This window comes from Eleutherodactylus coqui, chromosome 2 (genome assembly GCF_035609145.1).
Source record: "Eleutherodactylus coqui strain aEleCoq1 chromosome 2, aEleCoq1.hap1, whole genome shotgun sequence".
In the NCBI taxonomy this organism is placed as follows: Eukaryota; Metazoa; Chordata; class Amphibia; order Anura; family Eleutherodactylidae; genus Eleutherodactylus; species Eleutherodactylus coqui.
This window is the reverse complement of record NC_089838.1, coordinates 293544627-293554849: the sequence shown is the minus strand read 5'-3', so window position 1 is coordinate 293554849 and position 10223 is coordinate 293544627.

The following is a 10223-nucleotide window of genomic DNA, read 5'->3' as shown; positions in this document are numbered from 1 at the left end:
GTGCATGTGTGTAAAGAGTAGCTGTATAATAGTGAAAAAAATCTAAATAAATATACATAAAATCACGAAACAAAAAAATATAAATAAAAACCAACATATGACTGGACAAAAAGTAGACAGAAAATAGCAAACCTTAATAGGTGTGAATAACTAATCTTTCAAAAGTACGGTGCATAAGCAAGTAAACTCCCAAAAAATTATAAAGATACATTAAAAAATTAAAACGCTAATAATTGAAAAAATAAATTTTTTTTTACATTTTTTTGCTTTATTAATACGGTAAATTTTTTTTTTATATAATGCATGACAATGTTACAGAGAAAATACAAATTGTCAACTGACAATATTAGACATAGCAAGGACATAATTGTAATAGTGAATAAATAGCCGGAAAAGACACGAACTGTGGAGAAGACCAACACAGAGACCAGAAAGAAATCTAGGGAAAAAAAGAAAAAAGAAAAGGATTAAAAACAGGCATCTAAAAACTATATACATCAGATGAGGATCCTTAAATATAAGGGGCAAAGACATACTCCATGTTTAAACCGAAAGGATGTAACGTATTGAGGGTGTGAATCCAGCGCAACTCTTTCTTTTTGAGAAGAGCCTCCCTGTCACCTCCTCTGGTCAACGGTGGAACATCATCAATAATCCTGAATTTAAATTGACTTATACTATGCTTTTTCTCATGGAAATTCTTGGGGATCGGCAGGTCCAAGCACTTGGTACGTATAGTACTCTTATGTTTAATCATACGACTACGCGCCTCGAGTATCGTTTCCCCCACGTATCCAAGTCCGCAGGGGCAGGTGACCAAATAGATGACATAAGAGGAGGTGCAGGAATATCTGTTCCTAATTTTGAATTTCTGGCCTGTATATGGATGATGAAAGCTATCACCCTTGACAAGATTGCCGCAGCAAACACAGCCAAGACAGGGAAAATTGCCCTTCTTGGCTGGTGCTAATACTCGCTGTGTATGACTCACCGTCGGTACAATTGATTTCACTAACTTGTCACGTATGTTCGGGGGTCGTCTATAGGCCATCATCGGTTTTTCGTTAAATTCTGGTACCACACTTAAGCCTTTTGTCAGAAGGGACCAATGTTTGTTTATTATGGAAGAGACCTGCCCACTATGTCTACCAAAAGTGGAGATAAAAGGCACTCTTGCTGGTTTGGTGGTTTTACTTTTAGGTATCAACAAGGTGTCACGCTGCAGTTGTCGTACTCTGTCAACTGCCCTGTTGATAGGAGGTCTCGGATAACCTCTCTGCAAAAATTTATTTGCCATCTGCCCCAATCTCTTTTCAATGGCAGTATCATCAGTGATTCTACGCACCCGTAGGAGCTGACTCCACGGGAGGGAATTTACTGTTGGTCTAGGATGAAAGCTGTCATAGTGTAAGATACAGTTCCTATCAGTCGGTTTAACATAGAGGTCTGTCAAGAATTTTTCACCGTCATAGCATACCATTGTATCCAGAAACTGGATAGACTCTTCGGATGAATTAAGAGTAAATTGTAATTCCTGATAATGTGAATTCAGTTGCTAATGAAACAAATTAAGTTCATCCTGAGAGCCACTCCATACCACAAATATGTCATCTATGAAACGAAACCAGGCCTTAACCCGTGGCCAAAATTCAGATGTATGTATAAACGTTTCCTCAAAATGGCGCATATACAGATTTGCATAGGTGGGCGCGACATTAGACCCCATGGCGGTGCCCTGCCGCTGCTCAAAGAACATCCCCCCAAAAGAAAAATAATTCCTGGTGAGGATGAATTCGAGCAGCGACAGGGCAAATGCCTCACACCCTGGGGCCCAGTCGCACCCCACCATGTAGTGTCTTACAGAAGCTAGCCCTTTCTGATGTTGGATCGACGTATAAAGAGAAACCACATCGAATGTGGCTAGAACACATGGACCCGAGATTTAAATCTGTTTTAATTTGCATAGAAAATCACTCGTATCTCTGATATACAGTACGAGGAAGCATTCTCTGCCCAAGGGCGAAGCACCTTGTCCAGGAATTTTGCAGAATTAGCAAATATGGAATCACGTCCAGAGACGATCGGTCACCCTGGGGGGTTATTCAATGACTTGTGAATTTTTGGCAACAGGTATAGTACAGGAACACGAGGGTATAGTACATCAAGGAAACGTGATAATTCGGAGTCTATGACTCCCTCTATGACCGCATCAACAGGTGACATGAGCTTGTAGTTAATCAACCCAGGCCTGTATATGGGACGTAACTGCATCCTGTTGTAGCTGTGGAAGTTTCCAGAAGTGATAGTTGGTTTTAGCACATCACTGTAAACCTTAGAGAGCGATTCGCAATGTATGCCACAAATGTCTGATGTATGTGTGACCCACATCTGGGACCTGCACCCATTACTAGAACAGACGTCCCTGACCTCATCTCAGCTCATCTCCATGGCCATTGGTCACCGGGAGTATGGAAACAGCTCAACTAGTTGCTTTATGTTTCCATAACTTAAGGTAACCAGATGTCCCTATTCCCCAGAATCCCAAGAGGGACAGTCATTTGTCCCGCTTTCGGGATGTCTGTCCCATTTTTGGGTCACGGGGTCACGGGTTACTATTACTACTGGAGCCAATGTAGGGGTCACTATTACTACTGGGGCTGATATAGAGATCACTATTAATACTGGGGCTAATATAATAATAATCGTTATTTATATAGTATCAACATATTTCACAGCTCTTACAAAACAGGGGGAACAGAAACAAAACCAAGGTTACATGTAGTAATTGATGGAAACAATAGGGGTGAGGGGCCTGCTCCAACGAGCTTACATGCTACAAATAATGGTGTGATACAGAACGTAAAGAAACTGGAGATGTACACAGTATGGCGAGGTGGAGAGTGTGGGATGCTATATATATATATATATATATATATATATATATATATATATATATATATAGACAATGGTCAAATTGAGCCAAATAGTGCCCGAATCAGTATGACTGCAGGGGGTGGTTGATTGCGGCTAGCAGGAATTGCAGTTAGTAGGACAGGGAGCATGTTATCAGGCAGAGTACGGAGGGATTTGGTTTAGGAGATGTGATATACCTCCCTGAAAAGGTATGTTTTTAAAGCACGCCTGAAGTTTTGTGAGGGATTGCCAGGATAGTTTGGGGTAGTGTGTTCCAGAGGACTGGTGCTGCTTTGGAGAATTCTTGGAGGTGGGAGAGAGAGGCTTAGGTTGAAGGGGTGCTTAATCTGATTTCGTTAACAGAGTGAAGGGCATGGTTGTGGATTGTGACGAGGGAAGCAATATAGGGCAGCACAGTGCTGTTAAGAGCTTTGTGGATGAGGGTGGTGAGTTTCAATTGAATTCTGTATTTGACGGGCAGCCAATGTAGTGATTGGCACAGGGCAGAGGCATCTATGTGGCGACTGGACAGGAAGAGGAGCCTGGCTGCAGCATTCAGTATGGATTAGAGAGGGGAGAGTCTGGTGCGGGGGAGGCCGATCAGCAGTGAGTTGCAATAATCGAGCCACGAGTGGATGAGGGCAACAGTGAGCATTTTCAGCGTGTCCACGGTGAGAAAAGGGTGGATTCTACTCGTGGTGGAAACACGAGTAGGTACATTTTTGAGAGGCTGAATTTTAGGTAGAGAGAGGACATAGTGTTAGAGACAACGAACAGACAGTCAGTAGCATTCTGAAGGAATGGTGCTGTGATGTCACGGGAAGAGGTGTATAACTAGGTGCCATCTGTGTAGGGATGGCACTGAAATCCAATTCTACTGATTGTTTGTCCAATAGGGGCTGTGTAGATGGAGAAGAGGAGGAGGTCAAGGAGCCCTGGGGGACCCCAACAATAAGGGGAAGAGGAGAGGAGGTAGAGGCTGGAAAGGATATGCTGATTGAACGGCCAGATAGGTAGGAGGAGAACCAAGAAAGAGCAGTGTCCTTTAGGCTTATGGAGCAAAGCATATGGAGGAGTTTGTGGTCAACAGTGTTAAATGCTGCAGAGAGGTCAAGGAGGATCGGGGGAGTAGTCACCCCTTGATTTAGCAGTCAGGAGGTCGTTTGACAGCTTTGTAAGGGTGGTTGCTGTCAAATGTAGGGGGCAGAAGCTGGACTGTAGGGGGACAAGAAGAGAGTTTTCTGAGAGATAGCTTATAAGGCGGTAGTAGACCAGGCGTTCCATTAGTTTGGAGATGAAGGGAAGATTTGAGTTGGGTCGGTAGTTGGCAGCATGGATCAAGTCAAGAGTTGGTTTCTTTAGCAGTGGGGATATGATAGCATGTTTGAATGAGGAGGGGAAAATGCCAGAGGTCAGATAGAGGTTGAATATAGTGGTGAGGTGGAAGATGACAACTGGGGAGAGGGACCGGAGGAGATACGAGGGAAGAGGATCACTAGCATAGGTAGTGGGGCAAGCTGAGGAAAGCAATCTGGAGACTTCTTCCTCTGTTGGTTTGAGTACAGAGAGTAAGCAAAAGCTAGATGCAGTACTGAAGAGACTAGGGTCAGGGCTAGTCTGGGATTGGGAGGTTATTTATTGCCGGATGTCATTGATTTTCTTTTTTAAATAAGCAGCCAGCTCTTCAGCACTGAGATCTGTCACCGGGGGACTGCAATTTAGGGCTGAGAAGGAAGTGTAAAGTGTCCAAGAGTCATTTAAGGTTGTGAGATAGTGAGGAGACGCGAGAGATGAAGTAGACTTGTTTGGCATGGTGGAGGGCTAGGTTGTAGGTTCTGAGCATGAATTTGAAGTTGAAAAAGTCTGTGGACTTTTGTGACTTTTTCCACAGTCGTTCAGCATACCAAGAGCACTTCTGGATAAAGCGCATTTGAGACATGAGCCAGGGTTGCAGTGGTCTGCATCGGATGGTTTGAGTCATGGGGGGTGCAGCTTCATCCAGGGCAAGGTGGTGTTGTAATGTGTGACAGCCTGGTTGGTGCAAGAGAGAAGATAGATAGGGGACAGAGAGGACTGTAGGGTCACAGCAAAGCTTTGGGTGTGAACGGCCTGAAGATTCCTGTATGTATGGTGGGTAGGAGGGTCTGGGGACTATTACTACTGTAGCTACTGTGGGGGACACTTACTATTAGGGTTGATATAGGGGATACTATTGCAGTAGATGGCTGTCACGGGTGGCTCTGCTGCTCCGCTCCGTAGTTCGGCTGCGGTCTGGCTCAGCTACTCGCCGATTGCAAGTAAACTTAAATAGAAGATCGTGACGCCAATACCCTTTGACTTAATTATATTGATTACAATGATGTACGACAGTCCAGACACCAGAAGTTTACTCAATTATTGAACAAAGTATATTACAATCTCTATTGTAACAAGCAAAACGTTGATTCTTTAATAGATCTAACAATTAAGCAGACTTCTCTCAGACACTCTGTAAACTTAAGTGATCCTGAGGTAACGTTATTTCTAGTGGGATGAAGGGCTTCTATCCTGCTGCTCATTAGCGGTAGTTCTACTCATGGTTGACTATAGCCGCTTGACTGTTGCTCCCGGGACACATGAGGTCTTACCCACACTGAGCATGCTTCTTCAAGTGGGGTGGAAATAGACTCTATAGCTACCGGGGCTCTCCTTCCTGTTCACCTTTTCTTGGTCTATGTATTAGACCAGGCACAAACTTTTCCTCTTTCTCGTGCTTTACTTCTCCTTCTACTCACTTTTTCTCCCTACCCTACACCCATGCACTGCTTTTTATAGACTCTCCTCCTGCTAACCCCAGGGGATTATAGGTGAACCCCTCTACCCAATCCCAGGACTGCTTTTGTCGGTGACACACATCAGGGTAGGGATGTCTCATATTCAGACATATACACATACACAACACCGGACATTTGACCTGACAGTGACTCTATACAATACACAAAAACATCTCCTGTCTCCTCTTTTACACAAGACAGACAGGCACTCACAAATGCAATTACACACCACATGAGGTAATTAAAGTGCTGAGTGGCCCTAAAGCATGGGACACTACACTATTACTACTGGGGCCAATATTAGGGACACTTTTACTACTGAGGCTAATATAGGGGTCACTATTACTACTGGGGCCACTGTGGGGCATACTATTACTACTTGGTCTGATATAAGGAACACTATTACTACTGGGGCTGATATAGGGGACACTATTACTACTGGGGCTACTGTGGGGGACACTATTACTACTGAGGTCACTATTACTACTGGGGCCACTGTGGGGGACACTATTACTACTGGGCCACTCTGCACGTAGCAGTATACTTCAAGCTGACTTAGGGTATATTTACATGTGGCAGAAATGCTATGGAATGTCCACAGCAGAAATTCTGCGGCAAATTCCATAGCATTTCCACATCCAAAAAACAGTCAAAATCTGTACCATTGGTGCGAATTTTGACTGGAAATTAGACACGTATCTGCAGCTGATTTCATACTATGCTGCGCTACCCTCACCACCTTCGTAGGCCTCACACTGTCAGCACTCCCTGGCATCCGGTTTTTAGTGGCCTGGTCAGCTGCAGTGCCGCTGGTCAGGTGATGCTGGTCCGGTGAGACCACTACAGGCTGCTTGGAACCAGAAGCCAGGGAGCACTGACTGAGGGAAGCCTTTGGAGGAGGTGAGGGGGAGCGCTGTATACTATGAAATCAGCCGCGGATGCTGCAAAATCCACACCAATAGTGCAGATTTTGACTGTTTCTTAGATGCAGAAATGCTGCAGAATTTCCTATCTGTCTTTTTTGAAACGTCCCTGTACATTTTATAACAACGGAGGTAAAATCATACGTCATGATAAACCCCAGCCCCTGACCACTGGGAAAATCTGGTCACTTTACATAACTCCTATTCACTTCTAATGGGTCTTCTATATAAAGGACTAGCGTACCCGTCGCGCGTTGCTGCGAAAACAGACACACATACATACATTCGTTTTTATATATCAAGATAACAACCAATCACAGCGCAGCTTTCATGTTACCTCAGTGGTATAATATATAACAACCAATCGCAGCGCAGCTTACATGTTACCTCAGCTTTATAATATAACACCCAATCACAGCGCAGCTTTCATGTTACCACAGCAGTATAATATATAACAACCAATCACAGCGCAGCTTTCATGCTACCTCAGCAGTAAGAGAAATAACAACCAATCACAGCGCAACTTTTATTCTGCCTCAGCAATATAAAAAAAGAGCAACCAATCACAGCGCAGCATTCATTTTACCTCAGCAGTATAAGAAAAAGCAACCAATCACAGCACAGCTGTCATTTTACCTCAGCATTCTCAATATCCAGCAATTGTCTTGTGAAACGTTCAGCGGATGCATCATTTTCTGGTTGAACACGCATCCCGTTGCTCGTAATGCCTTTTGCTTTCGTGCTTGAGATGGAAATCAAATGATCTTTGTCTGGGGGGCATAACTGTCGACGATGCTCGCATGCACGCCACCTATCGTAGGATAGTTGTACTATGCCAGTAATCTTCCCAGGAGTGTATTCAACAACTTCCCAAAGTTTCATGGCGATTGGATGAATGGTGTAGTAATGCATAAAGGACAGACAGACAGACATTTTTATATATATAGACTAGCTTACCCGTCGCGCGTTGCTCCGAAGACAGACAGACATACATTCATTTTTATATATCTAGATAACAACTAGAGATGAGCGAACGTACTCGTCCGAGCTTGATGCTCGGGCGAATATTAGCGTGTTCGGGATGCTCGTTACTCTTAACGAGTACCACGCGATGTTCGGGTTACTTTCAGTTTCCTCTCTGAGATGTTAGCGCGATTTCTGGCCAATTGAAAGACAGGGAAGGCATTACAACTTCCCCCTGCGACGTTCAAGCCCTATACCACCCCCCTGCTGTGAGTGGCTGGGGAGATCAGATGTCACCCGAGTATAAAAGTCGGCCCCTCCCGCGGCTCGCCTCAGATGCCTTGTGAGTTAGCTGAGGGACAGTGCTGCTGGTGCCGGAGCTGCTGTAGGGAGAGCGTTAGGAGTTAGTGTAGGCTTCAAGAACCCCAACGGTCCTTCTTAGGGCCACATCTATCCGTGTGGAGGCTGCTGTTAGCAGTGTTGCCCATTTTTTTTTTTTTCAAAATCGGCTGTGCAGAGCATTGCGCCCTGCAGTAATACTACAGGGACAGAAGTGGTGGTTAGGCAGGGAGAGTGTTAGGAGTGAGTGTAGGCTTCAAGAACCCCAACGGTCCTTCTTAGGGCCACATTTAACCATGTGCAGTACTGTGCAGGCTGCTGTTAGCAGTGTTGCATTTTTTTTATTTTTTTTTAAATCGGCTGTGCAGAGCATTGCGCCCTGCAGTAATACTACAGGGACAGAATTGTGTAGGCAGGGCCAGAAGACATATTTATTATTGATTGAATATACGCAGTGGGCCTTTTCTTTAACAAAAAAAGGGAAACATTCTATTTGGCCTGCCTCTGACAGTCCTCAGCGTTCTGGGTACGTGTGTGCTGGGTGGAGAACGTAAAGAAATCATACGCAGCCAGCTACGTTTAACAGCAGGCTTGCGCCAATTTCTTTCCTGCCTGGGAAAAATCACCGCTCTGCTGTAGTTAATAACTCTGCAACCCTGCAGTTCTGTGACACATTTGCAGGGCCAGAAGACATATTTATTATTGATTGAATATACGCAGTGGGCCTTTTCTTTAACAAAAAAAGGGAAACATTCTATTTGGCCTGCCTCTGACAGTCCTCAGCGTTCTGGGTACGTGTGTGGTGGGTGCAGAACGTAAACAAAAATCATACGCAGCCAGCTACGTTTAACAGCAGGCTTGCGCCAATTTATTTCCTGCCTGGGAAAAATCACCGCTCTGCTGTAGTTAATAACTCTGCAACCCTGCAGTTCTGTGACACATTTGCAGGGCCAGAAGACATATTTATTATTGATTGAATATACGCAGTGGGCCTTTTCTTTAACAAAAAAAGGGAAACATTCTATTTGGCCTGCCTCTGACAGTCCTCAGCGTTCTGGGTACGTGTGTGGTGGGTGCAGAACGTAAAGAAATCATACGCAGCCAGCTACGTTTAACAGCAGGCTTGCGCCAATTTCTTTCCTGCCTGGGAAAAATCACCGCTCTGCTGTAGTTAATAACTCTGCAACCCTGCAGTTCTGTGACACATTTGCAGGGCCAGAAGACATATTTATTATTGATTGAATATACGCAGTGGGCCTTTTCTTTAACAAAAAAAGGGAAACATTCTATTTGGCCTGCCTCTGACAGTCCTCAGCGTTCTGGGTACGTGTGTGGTGGGTGCAGAACGTAAACAAAAATCATACGCAGCCAGCTACGTTTAACAGCAGGCTTGCGCTAATTTATTTCCTGCCTGGGAAATCAAATCACTGGTAATACACCATGCTGAGGGGTAGGGGTAGGCCTATAGGACGTGGACGCGGGCGAGGACGCGAAGGCCCAAGTCAGGGTGTGGGCACAGGCCGAGCCAGTGCGGTGGCCAGGGGTAGAGGCAGGGCCAGACTGAATAATCCACCAACTGTTTCCCAAAGCGCCCCCTCGCGCCATGCCACCCTGCAGAGGTCAAGGTGCTCTACGGTGTGGCAGTTTTTCACAGAGACGCCTGACGACCGACAAACAGTGGTGTGCAACCTTTGTCGCGCCAAGATCAGCTGGGGAGGCACCACCAATAGCATGCGCAGGTATATTATGGCCAAGCACCCCACAAGGTGGGACGATGCCCGTTCACCGCCTCCGGTTTGCACCACTGCCTCTCCCCCTGTGCCCCAACCTGCCACTGAGATCCAACCCCCCTCTGAGGACACAGGCACTACCGTCTCCTGGCCTGCACCCACACCCTCACCTCCGCTGTCCTCGGCCCCATCCAGCAATGTCTCTCAGCGTAGCGTCCAGACGTCGCTAGCGCCACAGTTTGAGCGCAAGCGCAAGTACGACGCCACGCACCCGCACGCTCAAGCGTTAAACGTGCACATTGCAAAATTGATCAGCCTAGAGATGCTGCCGTATAGGCTTGTGGAAACGGAGGCTTTCAAAAGCATGATGGCGGCGGCCCCGCGCTACTCAGTTCCCAGTCGCCACTACTTTTCCCGATGTGCCGTCCCAGGCCTGCACGACCACGTCTCCCGCAACATTGTACGCGCCCTCACCAACGCGGTTACTGCCAAAGTCCACTTAACAACAGACACGTGGACAAGCACAGGTGGGCAGGGCCACT